Here is a 15,686-nt window from a genome sequence, read left to right as displayed (position 1 = left end):
ACTTCACTCTGTATAATAGGCTCTAGAGTCATCCACCTCATTAAAACTGATTCAAATGTGTTGCTTTTTATGGCTGAGTAATATTCCATCGGATGTATGTACCACAGCTTCTTTATCCATTCATCTGCCGATGGTGGGATGAATTGGGAGAGTAGCATTTAAACATATGCTTTACCCTGTGTAAAATGGATAACCAGTGGGAATTTGTTGTATGATGCAGGGAGCTCAAATCCGGGCTCTGTGACAACCTAGAGGCATGGGATGAACTGGGAGGGGAGAAGGAGGTTCAAGAGAGAGGAAACGTGTGTATACCTATGGCTGATTCATGTTGTTGTATGGCAGAAGCCAACACAATATTGTAAAGCAATTATCCACCAGTTAAAAAATTAAAATAAATTCAGATCCAATTTTTGTGTTGATTGTGGTTTTAAAAACAGAAGAAAGGTATATTAATTGCTCTTTTAAATGTTTTGTTTTTTTATTGAATAGTTATGAAGCAATACACCCATCTACTCATTTGCCCAGTTTAATAAGTAGAATGATAACAAGTTCATTTAGCCCTCTATGTGCCCCCAACTGATCCCAGGCTCTCTATATACGTGGCATCCCAGAGGAGGTAGTCTTTAACAGCTTGCTGGGGTTTTTCTCTATTAACTTTTTGTCTTGAAATATAATTCATATAACATAGACTTCATTCTTATAAGTAAGTGTACAGATCAGCAGTTTTAGTGTATTCACAGAATTGTATGGCCATCACTGCTCTTATTCCAGAACATTTCTACCACTCAAAAAGCAACCCTGTACCCACTGATAATCACCTCCCCAGCCCTTGGCAACCACTGATTCACTTTTTGTCTTTACAGATTTGCATGTTTCAGACATTTCCTATAGATGGAATCATGCAATACATGGGTCTCTGTGTCAGCTTCTTTCCCTCAGTATGGCATTTTCAAGATTCCTCCATGTCGTGTGAGTTAGTACTTCATTCTTTTTTATAGCTGAATATTACTTCATTGTAGGGATATATCACATTTTGTTTTTACAGTTATCAGTTGATGGACCTTTGGATTGTTTCCACAGTTTCCGTTCTGCTGGATAGATACACCTAGAGGTGGAATTGCTGGGTCTTATGGAAAGTCTGTTTAACTTATTGAGGAACTGCCAGAGTGTTTTCCACAGTTGATGCACAGTTTTACATTCCCACCAGTTGTGTATGAGTGTTCTAGATTCTCTGAATCCTGGCCAACACTTGTTACTTTCTTTTTTAAAAAATAATTTTTAAAAATATTTATTTATTTGGCTGTGTAGGGTCTTGCTTGCTGTATGTGGGCTCTTTTGTTGGGGCTCGTGAACTTTAGTTGTGGTGCTCCGGCTCAGTATTTGCACCATAGAGGCTTAATTGCTTCATGGAAGTGGGATCTTATTTCCTCAAACAGCGATGGAACCCATGTCCCCTGCATTGCAAGGCTAATTCTTAACCACTGGACCACTAGGGAAGGTCCTACTTTCTGTCTTCTTTATTCTAGTCATCCTTGGTGGGTGTGCAGTCGGAGCTCAGCGTGGTTTGGATTTGCATTTCCTTAATGACAAGTAATACTGGACATCTTTCCATGGGCCTATTGGCTATTTGGATATCTTTGAAGAAATTTCTATTCAGGTTACGTTGTCCTTTGATTGTTGGGTTCTAAGAGTTCTTTCTGTATTCTGGATGTTAGACCCTTATCAGGTAACATGATTTGCAAAAATATTCTCACATTCTGTGGGTTGCTTTTTCACTTTCTTGATAATGTCCTTTGAAGTGCAACAGTTTTAAATTTTTATTAAGTTCAAGGTATCTACTTTTTCTTTGATTTCTTGTGCTTTTGGTGTAATATTTAAGAAATCATTCCCTAATCCAACATCACGAAGATTTATACTTATGTTTTCTCCTAAGAGTTTTATCATTTAAGCTCTTACATTCAGGTCTTTGGTTCATTTTGAGTAGTTTTTTGAATATGAAGTGAAGTGAAAGTGTCAGTCGCTCAGTCGTGTCCGACTCTTTGCGATTCCATGGGTATAGCCCACCAGACTCCTCGGTCCGTGGAATTCTCCAGGCAAGAATATTGGAGAGGGTAGTCATTCCCTTCTCCGGGGGGTCTTCCCGACTCATGGGTCAAACCTGGGTCTCCTGCATCGCAGGCAGATTCTTGACCATCTGAGCCAGATTTTTGAATGTGATATAGAGTAACAATCTAAATTCATTCTTTTGCATGTGGATACCCATTTTGTCGCAGCATCATTTTTTAAAAACCTACAGCACCAGTATTCCCAGATGGTCTCCCATCCAAGGACTTCCCAGGCCTGATCCTGCTTCACTTCCAAGATCCAGTGAGGTTGGGTGTATTCAGGGTGGTATGGCCATAGACTCAGCATCATTTTTGAAAAGACTCTTTTCCCTCTTCTATGGCAGAACTCAGTCTTTCTTACTCAACATTTTGATCCTGAGATGGAAACCCATGGCCCTGATTCGTTCATTTTTATGGCTGTATGCTGCTGCTGCTGAGTTGCTAAATTGTGTCTGACTCTGCGACCCCATGGATCATAGCCTGACAGGCTATTCTGCGCATGGGATTCTCCAGGCAAGAATACTGGAGTGGTTTGCCATGTCCATCTCCCGGAGATCTTCCTGACCCAGGAATCAAACCCATGTCACCTGCTCTGGCAGGTCGATTCTTTACCACTGCATCACCTGGGAAGCAAAGCCCTTATGGCTGTATAGTGCCCTTCATATGAATCTGCCATAATGTATTTAATTCATTCTTCAATCCATGCACAGTGGGTTGTTTCCAGAGTTTTGCTTTTCTGAACACTGTGGCTGGGAACATACTTGAGCATGTGTTTTACTTCCCACGTGTGAGAGTCTTTCTGGGGAATATGCTTAGGAGTGTAGAGTTATGCACATGTTTCCCCAAAGTAATTGTAATATTTATGTTCCCATGAGCAATGTAGAAGAGTTTACATTTGGGAAAATTCAGTTGTTAAATATTCTATTTGTTCAGTGTCTCTTTGAAAAGTCATTACCTAAAGGGAAGAAGTAGTAAAATTTGCAAGTGGGATTTGCCTCTTAGGCTTCTGATATTTTATTAGCAAGAATTGTTCTAAACAAGCAGAAGGCCAGTAGCTGGAGAACTGAGTATCCAAAGTATCTCTATAAATTTGTAAATATTAGTGTGAGGCTTAAACAGATCTTTAGCTGGTTGAGATGATGATGCTTTTGCTAGTAGTAAATAAGGGTGTGTGTTCATTAAAGCAACATCTCACCAACCTATTATTACTCTCTTACACAGGGTCTGGAGCTACTATAGTGTAGCAGTTGGCAGACTCAGGAACTAAGGGTAGAGGAGGGAGGATTCCCTTTCTTGGAGCCCGCATATTAATGCAGAATAGCTATGCTAAGACCAAATTGTGTCCATGTTGATGAGAAACATACCCTATCTCATCCTATAGCATTATGCGAAAGAGTTGACTGACAAAGTTGAGTAGGTGGTACCTAGAAAAGGAGATGAGAGTGTTCTCTGCTTGTGATTACAGGGAGTTACACCTGGAAAACACAACAGGCCCTATACTGGACCACCAGTGTGGCCCAGGTAGACAGGTGTCAACAGGGATAGCCATGTAGAAGGTGAAGAAAGGCCTTTGGAAGGCAGACAGATGGGAGATGCAGGCAGCTTACCTGGCAGCATCAGAGAAACATGTGGGAAAGTGCTCCAAGTCAGAGTGGGACTCAGGGACAGGATGTCAGTTACAAAGCAGGAGTGACGGAAGAGGTGATTGGTAAAATGCCCCAACCCTAGGGGCACTCGAGGCAACTTGATCTCAGGAATAAGTTGATCTTATGCCTAGTGTTATAGACTGAATGACTATGTCCCTCCCAAATTCATATGTTGAAACCTAATCCCCAATGTGATGGTATTTAGAAATGGGGTTTTTGAGAGGTGATTAGGTCGTGAGGGTAGATTTGTGTCATGAATGGGATTAGCATGCTTATAAAAGAGACCCCCAGGACTTCCCTGGTGATCCAGCGGCTCAGACCCCAAGCTCTCAATGCAGGGGGCCTGGGTTCAATCCCTGTTCGGGGAACTAGATCCCATATGCTATAACTAAGACCCGGCGCAGCCAAATAAATAAACCCAGACCACCTTGAAGGTCGTCCCATTAATTTGAATAATAAGTCCAAACTCCCTAGCAAATAGCCTTGTCGGATGGACTCTCAACTCAACTTTACAGCCCTATTAGTTGTCTTCTCATTCACACATTCATTGCCTGCCACACCAGACTCTGTATATAGACAGCCCCAGCCCTTGTCAGCTGCTGTGCAGTTGAGAGCAGAGGTCTGCAAACTACATTCTGAGGGTCAATTTTTTTTTTTTTTTATCAATAAAGTTTTAGCGGAACACAGTTGCATTGCTTTGCTAGCACACTGTCTATAGCCGCTTTCTTGCTACAATGGCAGAGTATAATAGTCATGACAGCGTCTGCATGCTAAAATATTTGCTATCTTGTTCTTTACCACTCCCTGGCCTGGAGTTAGAGAGAGCAAACCACAGAAAAGAAACACAAATGGCTAGGAATAAAGACAGGTCACGAGGAATGCTGTGCAATAGAGAACCGCCGGCAGAGGGGAACCTCTTTCTGGAGGGTGCTTCCGGGGCATCTTCATGTACAGCCAAACTGAAATTCTCATCGTTTTCTAGCTCTCCTCTATGTGTTTCTGACTCCCAGTCTTTGCCCGGCCTCCCCATCTACTATGCTCTTTTGTTGCCATCCACTGCTACCAAAATTTTACCTTCCCCTCAGGGGTCAGATGGGATGCCACATTCTCAGAGGTTTCCTGTCTCCTCAGCCATAATTCCTTTCTCTTCTACCTTTCTGTTTCCTTTTTTCTTTTGGCTGCTGGGAACGTGGGAATCTTAATTCCCTGACCAGGGATTGCACCTGCAGGCCTTGTATTGGAAGCACGGAGTCTTAACCCCTGGACCACCAGGGGATTTCCATCTCTTGCTTTTCTTTAGCTCAGGAACCTCTCTGGGTGTCACTTCCATTAGACATGAAGTTTCTTAATACCAAGACTCACGTCTCATTCTTCAAATCCCTATGGTCAACACACCCTTTTTTACAGTGAGTTTAAGCCTTTTTGCATGACATTTAAAGTCCTCCAGGGCAGACTTCTCCCATCCTCATCTTCTGCCCCTGTCCTATCCTTTGACCAAATCAAACTAATTATGGTCCCCCAATGACTATGTAGCTAACTTTTAATATCTCTTCTTTTTATTGCCTTGGCTCTCTTGAAAAATCAGAGCTAATGAAATGTTGGCTATTACAGTTCTATGAACATGGTTATGTAATGGCCTCACAAGGCCCTTAATAAATGAAATCTAAAATGTTACATCTTTTCAAACCCAGAAACTCATTCAAACTTTATTCTCTTTGAAGACTTATAACATTTTTTGAAGATCATGTTGTCCTCTTCTTTCTTCTGAATGATTTGCCAGGAACTTTGGTTGAAAATGATAAAGTCCCAACTTAGATAGGATAAATACGCAATAGTCACGTCTTTTGGAAGGAAAACACTGACTTTTAAAAATCACTCTTGCCTGAAAAACAAGCCTGAATGTTTTTTATACTTATGTGTAAAAATGTACTGCTATTCTTTGCTCTCATTTGTGTGTTGAAGAATGATTGCAGAATTGAAGGCATACCAATATCAGTGTCATGTATGTTTAATATGTAAAATAGCATGACAGTGACTGGACTCTTAGGAACACAGGTACTAACTAAAACACTCATTTAACTTTCCAAATAATGCTTTGTCCTTTTCTTGTGTAAGTGTGACCCCTTTTCATTGTTCTTATGAATGCTATTTTATTTACAATGAAATTTTGTATAATTTCAGTCACTGTCAGATTAAGAACCTATGGTTGCAGCTATAGATAACTTAAACCTAGGGAAAACAAAACAGTCATGGGGAGTTGGGCGAGATACAGTATATTTCTGCCTAGATTCTTCAGCCCCTTGCCTCTCAGTACAGGGATGCTAATATAACTGGATAGGGTCCTACCATATTTGAAAATGGCTTAGATAGTGAAGAATCTGCCTGCAATGCAGGACACCTGGGTTTGATCCCTGAATCGGGAAAATCCCCTGGAGAAAGGCATGGCTACCCACTCCAGCATCCTTGCCTTGGAGAATTCCATGGACAGAGGAGCCTTGTGGGCTACAGTCCAGGGGGTTACAAAGAGTCAGACATGACTGAGCGACTAACATGAGCATGAATATGTGGAAAGTTCAGTTTTTGCTGCACCACACTCTTTTAAAATTTTAATTATTTATGGCTGTGCGGGGTCTTCATTGCTGCGTGAGCTTTCTCCAGTTGCCGTGCGCAGGCTTCTCACTGAGGTGGCTTCTCTTGTTGCAGAGCAGGAGCTCTTAGGGCACTCAGCCTTCAGTAGTTGTGGCACACGGGCTCAGGAGTTTCAACTCACTGGCTCTAAAGCCCTGGCTCAGTAGTTGTGGTCACAGACTTAGTTGCTCTGCAGCATGTGAGATCTTCCTGGACCAGGGATTGAACCTGTGTCCCCTGCATTTCAGGGTGGATTCTTAACCACTGGACCACCAGGGAAGCCCATTTGTACACAAAATAACTTCTCATCAACTGTCCTGCTGAGAGCATACTTTTGTAGTCGGTACTGTGAAAAGTTCTTTCTGGTTTCCTGTAGGTATGGAGGTTCCAACAGCTTGGTCAATGGAAAGAGGCAACATATTAGGGTATTCTTCCCTTGGGAAGTGCGTGTGATAAATCTCACCAAGAGATGATTTGAATCTTAAGGCTACCAAGCACATAACCTCATTATCAGGGGATGATTGGGTAGTAGATTAAGATCTGTTTATTACCTTGTTGTAGACTATTCTAAAGCCCCCCATACCTATTTTGCACCCTCATGGACTGTAGCCCATCAGGCTCCTCTGTCCATGGAATTCTCCAGGCAAGAATATTGGAGTGGGTAGCCATTCCCTTCTCTAGGGAATCTTCCCAACTCAGGGATCGAACCCAGGTCTCCAGCATTGCAGGCAGATTCTTTACTGTCTGAGCCACCAAGGGAAGCCCATACCTATTTTTATTAGAGACTAAATTTCTAACTTGTTCAATTGGTTTGTTTATGGCAGCACTGCTCTGCTGTTCCTAGGAGAAGACAATTTTACATTTAAATGGAATATTCTAACTTTGCCTAGTAAGTAATGACCTAGAAATGACAATGCAGGGAAATGGGATTTCAGTGTTTCATGAAAAAAGTTCCTATCACAAGAGCATCACATTTTTCATTCTTTGGCTAGGTAGGCAGATTTCTGCATATTCCGTGAAACAGTCTTTCTGGAGGAGGAGGAAGCAAAAGTGAAAGATATCAGCAAGCAGGGATGGCAGTCATTTTCAGGACTCTGCTTAATATAAGCATGATGAAAATGAATGCCTTTGACCAGAGAAAACAGGCATGACTGATGCCCTGGGTTGCGTTCGGAGGTCATCAGCCTATGAGAACTTCGTGCTGCTTGGGTCTAGCTTGGCATTACTGAGTAACCTGTTCTTTTCATGCCAGCTGATCGGTAAGGAGCAGAGGACAGCACCCTCTTTGCCCAGATTAACACTAGATTGATAAGTCAGTAAATTTAAGCAGAGACTTTACTGTGGCTTGTAACCACGAATAAAACCTTGCTTTGAGGAAGAAGGAGAAAAGGAGAGGAAAAAGGTGGAAGCAAGAAAGTTGTCAGGGTCTTCCTGGGTGGCTTAGCCTCCATGCTCCCAATGCAGGGCGCCTGGGTTCGATCCCTGGTCAGGGAAGTAAACCCTGCATGCCATAACTGAGAGTTTGTGTGCACAGCTGAAGATTCCACTTGCCACAACTAAGATCTGATGTAGCCAAATAAACAAATAAAAATAAATAAATATTTTTTAAAAAGAAAGATGGCAACAGGCGGTGGGAAAAGACAGGCAGCAGGTGCAAAGGGTGAGGGAGAAGATAGCTACATGTTGTGGAGAGGTAGACACTTCTCCAACTTGGTCAGTCAGCTCTGCTTCACTGGCACAGATTCTAGAAGTTTCCTAATTCTTAGAGCATAGATAGGGTGTATTTCCTAGGAAAGACAGATTTATATCCAGCAAACATCATCTCAAGTTGCCGTGCCAGACTCGCGGATCCTTCTCTGCGTCCTTGTCTCAAGTTTTGTCGATTCAGTACATGCTTTAGAGCTAAGAGTGAAACCAGTCTTTCATCCTTATTTGGGATACTTTCTAGTTTTGACCTTAAATATGGGATCAGGAGAATTCTGAGAAAGGGAAGACCCTATTTTTTCCTCCATTACAGAGTCAATGGACTCATTAAAGAAAAAAAAAATCCTTTTATACCAGAATGATCCACCTCTGGCTGTATATAAAGCACCAAGTTATCAGAGGCCTTTTTTCCCTTTGTGCTCTGAGCGCTTGACATCAGTCTGCCTTTGATCCCCAAGGGGGTAGCAGGAAAGCAATGCTTTTCACATTGGAGCTATAAAAAGGCAGTCCGTGGAAAGGAATATATTTTATTGATCAGTGATCAGTGAGTCTTTTTTAATGGCATGCTTTGTATTAAATGTGATTTGAAAACCTTCAAAGGAAAATTCTCAGGAATTATTAAGTCATGGCCTGTCAGCATGCCTCTGAATGCAGCCAGAAGCAACGGAGCAAAAAAAATCTCAATGTGTAGCCAGATTTCTACATTCTTGGAGACCCACGACATGAATCCGTTCAATTTTCTACTTGTATTTTTATTTCCATCACATTTCCTAACATTTAATATATTTTCTCCCCAGAGAAGCACTTAGTGCCTTAATATTCAGACACATTTTCCAATATTTCTTCTAATCAAATCAGTAGTCCTCGGGGCTTCCCTGTTAGTCCAGTGGTTAAGACTCTGCTTCCAATGCAGGGGGTATGTGTTCAATCCCTGGTGGGGGAACTAGGATCACACATGCCTGCGGGGAAAAAAAATCAGTAATCCTTCACTTATATAGCCTGTATGTAGCTGAAGGAAGATCAGAAATGCCTCATGTGGGTGCCCATTCTTATCCCAATGATTAGAATTTTATCATCCATGAATAATGCATTATCCATGATGTTAACTAGAACATACTCAGCTCCAGTCTCTTTGGCTGGGGCTCTTTTAAGGTCTTTCTGGGTACAAAGGGGAAGACGGCATTTTGGGAGACCTCTGCACACCCCTCCTTGGCTTCTTCTCTTCCAGGCAGGCTGAACGTGGGCTTTCTTCTTCATGGCACTGGTGAAGACTTGGCAGGTGGCAAAAGAACTGTTAGTTTTTCACCCTGTGTTGGATGTATTCACACATACAGCCTGTATATAAGATCGAAAGCCTTTTTATCTTGGTGCCAAAGACTTGGGAAAAGAGGATGGTAGCTTTCAAAATCCGTTTATGTTATTCCTAACCTCTTTGTGTAGTGTGTAGTATGATGTTAGGGGAAAAACCAGCTTGCTCTAACAGATGACACCTCATCCAGGTTATGGCGGTTCTTAAATCGCCTTATGTGAAGTACCACTCTTTTTGTGACCTTAGAGAAGCTATCTTAATCTTCCTGTGCCTTAGTTTCCCTACTGCCTTGAAATGTGGCAAAGTTACACTGTCCATTGATCTAGTCAGTATTTATCAAGGTCTGGAAGTACAGAGGTGAGTGAGCCAGCAAATCCTTCCTTGATGGGAATCATAGTCTAGAGGGCCAAGGCAATTAGAGACCTTCCAGAGATAATATTGAGTGGAGAATTCCACATATCGATGATACACGAGGCCAACAGGAAATGACCTCAAATTGAAGTTAAGATTCACAGTATGAGAGATGAGCTTAATATCTGTGAACGCTTGGAACCCAGAAAGGTGAGCTGGTGTAACTTGCAGGAAGTATGACTCACTTGTGAATGTAATGAAGAAGGCTTAAAGCAAATCATCTGAAGAAAGGCTGTACCGATATATGCTTCGAAAGACTTAAAGGAGAGGCAGAGAAAAAAACAAAACAGCATGTCCCCTGGCCTGTCCTGGGAAGAGAGGAGCTCATAGACCTTTGACATTGTCCAGCTACCATTACATAGAGTTGGAAGGAGAAAACAAAACAAAATAAGGGGATTTCTCTGGAGGTCCAATGGTTAAGCATCTACACTTCCAGTAGAGAGAGTGAGGGTTCTGTCCCTGGTTGGGGAACTGAGAGCCTGCACTCCACTCCGTGTGGTGAGGCCAAAACAAACAAAACAACAAATAAGGCTTCAGAGATAGACTGAGTTTAGATCCCAGTGCTGCCACTTCTTACTAGGTGCTTGACCTTGGACAAGTCACTTCAACCCTCTGAGCTTCAATGTGCTCATCTTTACAGGTGGGCACAGGAAACTTTACTTGATGCTCTTTAATGACTTATATGAGAAAATAATCTTAGAAAGAGTAGTTCCATGTATAACTGATTCACTTCACTGTACACTTGAAACTAACACAACATTGTAAATCGACTATACTTCAATAAAATTTTTTAAAAATTAAAAAGAAATTTCAAAAAGGTGGGCTGAGACAAGGAACTGTATTCATTATCTTGTAATAACCTGTAATGGAAAAAAAATCTGAAAAAATACATATGTATAAAAGAATATATATATACATATGCATATATATATATATATAAAGAAATCACTTTTATGTGCACCTGAATTTAACACCTGAACATTGTAAATCAACTCTGCTTCCATAATAAACACAAATAAATAAATATAAATAAAAAAGTGGACTGAGAAAGAGTGGTCGTGTGGACGTGCCTCAATGGCTTCTGTGTCCTGATCACTTAGTAAATGTGAGCTCTGCTCTAAGGAGTGAAGCTCTGATTTGAACTCAGCAGCTCCGTCTTTGCTCCCAAGACTTCAGCATCCTTGCCTTTTTTTTTTTTTTTAAATGAGAAAGAATACAAAGAAGAGCTGCATTTTAATTGTTTTACTGCTCAACTGCTAGCTGTTTTGATAGATTGAACAAAGTCCATTGATTCTTCGTGGAGGAGTGCCTGCTGGAGAGTGTGAGTCAGTGTCTGCGTTATTAACTTGTTCAGAAGCTTTTTGTGGCAGATTGATTTAAAAGCTCCCAACAACATGGGAGGATTTTATTTAATAGAAATATTGTCAGGATGGCATTGGGATTTTGAGTTTGGCTTTCAAATCAAGCAATACAAGTTGAATAAAGGTCTTTCTTCTGACAGATTGAAGAATCATGATGGATTGCGGAAATGCTCTCCATCATCTTGTAGGGCTTTGCCTGGGGGAGGTAATATTCCCCTGGAGCACCCTGACCCCAATCAGTGGGCACGGCTTTCTTTTCTAAAGGTGAGCATGTGGGTTTGATGTAGAGAGCTGGTGAAATATGGTCACTAGTACTTTCAACTTATAGGGTTACGTGGTTCTGGGGTTAAGTTGACAAGTGAAAGAAAGTTGTTAAAGAAACGAAGAATGTTTTCATAGTGCCTTCAAAAGGAGGCTCCAGATTGGTATCCTCCAGCCTGGAAGGAAGATGTTGTCGGAGTCTCACATGCAGAGAGTCGTAATGTTCCTTCTTGAGTGTCTTGGTCCTTATTTGGACTCGGCTGAAACATCCGGATCAGTTTCACAGAAGAGGTTTTGAGTAGGTTCCTTGCAACCCTGAAAGTCACACTTCTCTGAAATTGGTTTTAACACCAATCCAAACCCCACTGGTGTTCCTGTTAGGTTTTACAGCTATTTATATGCCCTTTAATAAATGACCTCTGGAGAGAAAGAAGGATCACTAGTTCATTGTGCAGGAGGATCAGGCCCTCACAACTGGCCACAGCTTATTCAAAACCTGCATTGCTTCACCAGAATTTCTGACATTAGGCAAACTTCTTCTTAAAGGGCCAGCGAATAGCTTTTTCTTTTTTTTTTACTTTGCAGGCCACGAGGTCTCTGGCACAATCCTTCAATGCTGCTGTCAGAGCTCAAAAGTAGCCATAAACAGTAGGTGAGAGGGATGAGTGTGACTGTGTTTTAACAAAACTTTATTTACCAAATAGGCCATTGGCCTGCCACCCCTGGTTCGCTAACATCTTCATAGATCATCATAAACTTCCTGTAACCTTGTGAGTGTGAAAATTACACTTTGGAGTAAAAAATTCATTTGAATATAAATTTGTGTCTAGAGTTTCCTTATTGATGTATCACAATGTTTTCTTACAACGTACTTAAGTTTTTATTTAAACATTCCACATTTATTGCCTCAAAATTGGATTCCTCATTTTCATTACTTGGTAAGGACACCCATGTTTGATAGGAAACAAATTGATTGATGATGTTGGAATTCCTATTCATGGTGAAGTTCACTTTTACTTGCCAGGGACGTTTTCAGCACCCTGTTCCAGGTGTCTCTTCTTTGTAGCAAATGCAAGCATGGGGTCCACTCTGGAGGTGCCATACCAGACCACTCTCCTAGTCTCGATTCCCACCGGGAGAAATTCTTCTGGTCATAGTTCACGTTAATACCTAAGGCTTTGTGGCACTGTGAGATCCTGGCTGCATTACTGCTTTCCCACAATTTATAGTCTCTCACTATTAAAACCTCCGATTGCTCTCACAAGAGCGTGTGAGCCAGGTTTGCCGGATTTTCAAAGTCATCCTCTATTGCACGTGAACACTGGCTGCACCCGGAGCTTGGCTGTGAACTGATTATTCTCACCACGACCTGTTAACACAAATTCCATCACTCCCAAGGCTAAAAATATACCATATTTAACACTTGGAAGCAAAATTCCAAGCAAATATATAATGTGCTTTGATCGAATCCTTGTTGAAAATGTTCATGGTGGAGTCAAATGCTGACTTTTAAGGTGGAAGATTACCCCTGATAGCTCAGTTGGTAAAGAATCCGCCTGCAATGTGGGAGACCCCGGTTCGATTCTTGGGTCCGGAAGATCCCCTGGAGAAGGGAACGGCTACCCACTCCAGTATTCTGGCCTGGAAAGTCCATGGGGTCGCAGAGTCAGACACGACTGAGTGACTTTCACTTAGGGTAGAAGATTGCATTCCTTCTGTGAGCAGGTAGATAGAAATCAATTCCCTCTTATCAATTGATGTAATCACAGAGACTGATAGATGCCTCAGCCTCAGCATCCAAAATCCACTAGTTCATCTTGTTTAGGAGTATTTCCCCTCTCCCCAGAATTCCCTGGTGCTCCAGTGGTTAGGACTGGCTGCTTTCACTCCCATGGGCCCTAGTTCTATCCCTGGTTGGGGAACTTAAGATCCCACAAGTCACATGTTGCAGCCAAAATGAAAACAAAAAGTGTGTTCTGCCTCATTTGTGGCACAAAGCCACCGAGGATCAGGCTTCTATTTAAATCATGGTGCCATGTTAGAGGACTCAGGAGTAGTTAGTGTTTGTGTGTCCAGCTAGTGTTTGGGTAATATAAAAACATGCTTTAAAAAAAAACAAACATGCTTAGGAGATAAAGCTATGAATAATTATAGTCATTTGTGAGTGATGGAATTATAGATGATTTTAAACTTTCTTCTTATACAATTTTTCTGTTTTACAAATGTTCAATAAAGAATATGCATTACTCTAAGAAAAACAGTACAGAGGCTTTCAAAGTTTTTTTGACTGGGACCCCCAGTAAGAAGTAAAACTTACATCCTGACTCAGTACAAATATGCATTTATGTACACAATTAAAACAAGCATTTCATGAAGCATTCATTAACCTTTGTGCTACCTGTCCTTATTTCCTGGTGTTTTCAATTTTTTATTCTATTTTATTGACACAGAAAGAGTGCAGGTATTGACCAACTAAAATGACCTCATAAACCCCTGATGGGTAAAATGAAAAATACTGACTATTGTGCAATAGTGCCAGTCTTTTATTTCATGGGTCAGTAAAATTTCAAAAGAAATTTTGGCACTTGATGCAGGATCAACTTTTTATGTTGCAGAGTAAGGCTATTTTAAAAACTTCTGCTATTCTTTTCGTTAATTTTTCATGTTAAAATTTGTTTTTTATGATTGGGGGAAATTTTCATGTTGAAATGTCCTTTATTTTATGGAAGTATGTTTGAACATGAAACGAGTTCAGGATTTAAACAGTGAGTAAATTTAGCCCTATGAGAACAGACTACACTGGCTTTGTTTTTTTCCGTTTGGCATTGAACCTGTGCAAACTTGGTGACGCAAGAGCACTTGGGAATCATTGAGAAATTATTATCAGTGCAGCCAAAAGAGTCCCACTTTGGAACAAACACAGTTGCAGCTCTGCATCCCCACTACTTGGGAGCAAATCACTTAACTTTTCTGATCTGAACCCCATTTCTGCTCACCTGTAAAAGAAGTACCTTTCACAGGTGTAAAGATATGATTTATATAGAGTTTAAGACCATTTCAGATGCAGGGGAGTTTATAAATGGTAACATCTCAGGACCATTAACTCTTTCTGCTGCTCTGTACTGTGAAAAAACTTGGAAGGTTTAAAGACGTTCATTAGATGTTTCTACTTTATGATGAACTGCCCCTTTAACTATCATTAATATAAACAACACTTTTTTTTTTTTTTTTTTTACGTTTCCTGTCTTGTCTCACCCTCAAACTTTACCCTTCTTACTATATTTTTTCCCATCTTTTAACCTCCTGTCAACCTCTTGATACCGTTATTCATGACAGGAACATGACTCGTCTGGCAGTTTTAGGGGACAGTTAGAAAATATTCCTTGACAGTGCCGTGAGCTTGCAGTTTTTAAGTTGTGGTTTTGGCTGGAGGGACTTAGATGGTGAGCGGAATACTAAGACTAAGGGAAGGATGTGCTTAAAATAGATCTTGTGAGCCTTCTGTTTAATTACATGGTAATTTGTAAAACAGACTGGTTTCTGTGGCCTTGAATACTAATGTAGATTTGTCCCTTACTAATCTTAAAAGCATATATCCCGAGAAATGCATAATTCACACATTTCCACACATTTTATGTCTTCAAAGGCTCCACGTGAATCAGTGTGAAAGCTTTTCTTCATTTATCTTTTAAAGTGGTGACTTTTTTTGGACAATGGGCTGTATGTTTATTTCATCAACAACACCTATATTTAAAATGTCCTCTGTTTGGCTCAGATATTTTCAGTTTCTGGTGGTACCAACCACACCCCTGTATTTCCCCAATGGATTAACCCTCCAGGAAAGTTCTAGCTGTCTGAAACTCTCAGGAAACAAGCTGGGTGTGCCTGATAAGGAAGGTTTAACAAAATCATGTACATTTTTCTAGAATATTTTCTATCATAATAGCTAACATTTTGCTGGGCTTGCTATGTTCTAGAAACTTTGTTAAAGACTTCCGGAACATCTCATTTAATCCGAAGGGGAAAAAAAAAATACTTTTCTGCCTTGATTGCTTGAGAGATCTGTTGTAAAGGTCAGCAGTTACAGTGTATCCTATGGATTTCAGCCCTATGGTACTATTGTTCTCATTTAGCTTACCACTGTTTACTGAGTAGTTATTTTGTGCCAGATAGTGCTCTGGGCACTAGGGATGTGCAACCACAAGTCACGGAATGCCTGGCACCACTAGAAACTTCCTGCCTTCTGCATGGGAGGACCCAG

General features: G+C 41.0%; 1 protein-coding gene and 1 pseudogene across 1 annotated transcript in view; one reads left to right on the top strand and one right to left on the bottom strand.

The window, feature by feature from the left end:
• The window catches only part of PITPNC1 (phosphatidylinositol transfer protein cytoplasmic 1), a 250,957-nt gene that overhangs the window by 21,485 nt on the left and 213,786 nt on the right, over positions 1–15,686 (top strand). The window lies entirely within an intron of this gene.
• LOC133057990 (5S ribosomal RNA) lies at positions 2,288–2,405 on the bottom strand (annotated as a pseudogene).

The sequence above is a fragment of the Dama dama genome, chromosome 5 (assembly GCF_033118175.1).
Source record: "Dama dama isolate Ldn47 chromosome 5, ASM3311817v1, whole genome shotgun sequence".
In the NCBI taxonomy this organism is placed as follows: domain Eukaryota; kingdom Metazoa; phylum Chordata; class Mammalia; order Artiodactyla; family Cervidae; genus Dama; species Dama dama.
Note: the sequence above shows the minus strand (reverse complement) of the source record. Positions and strands in the feature narration are given on the sequence as shown.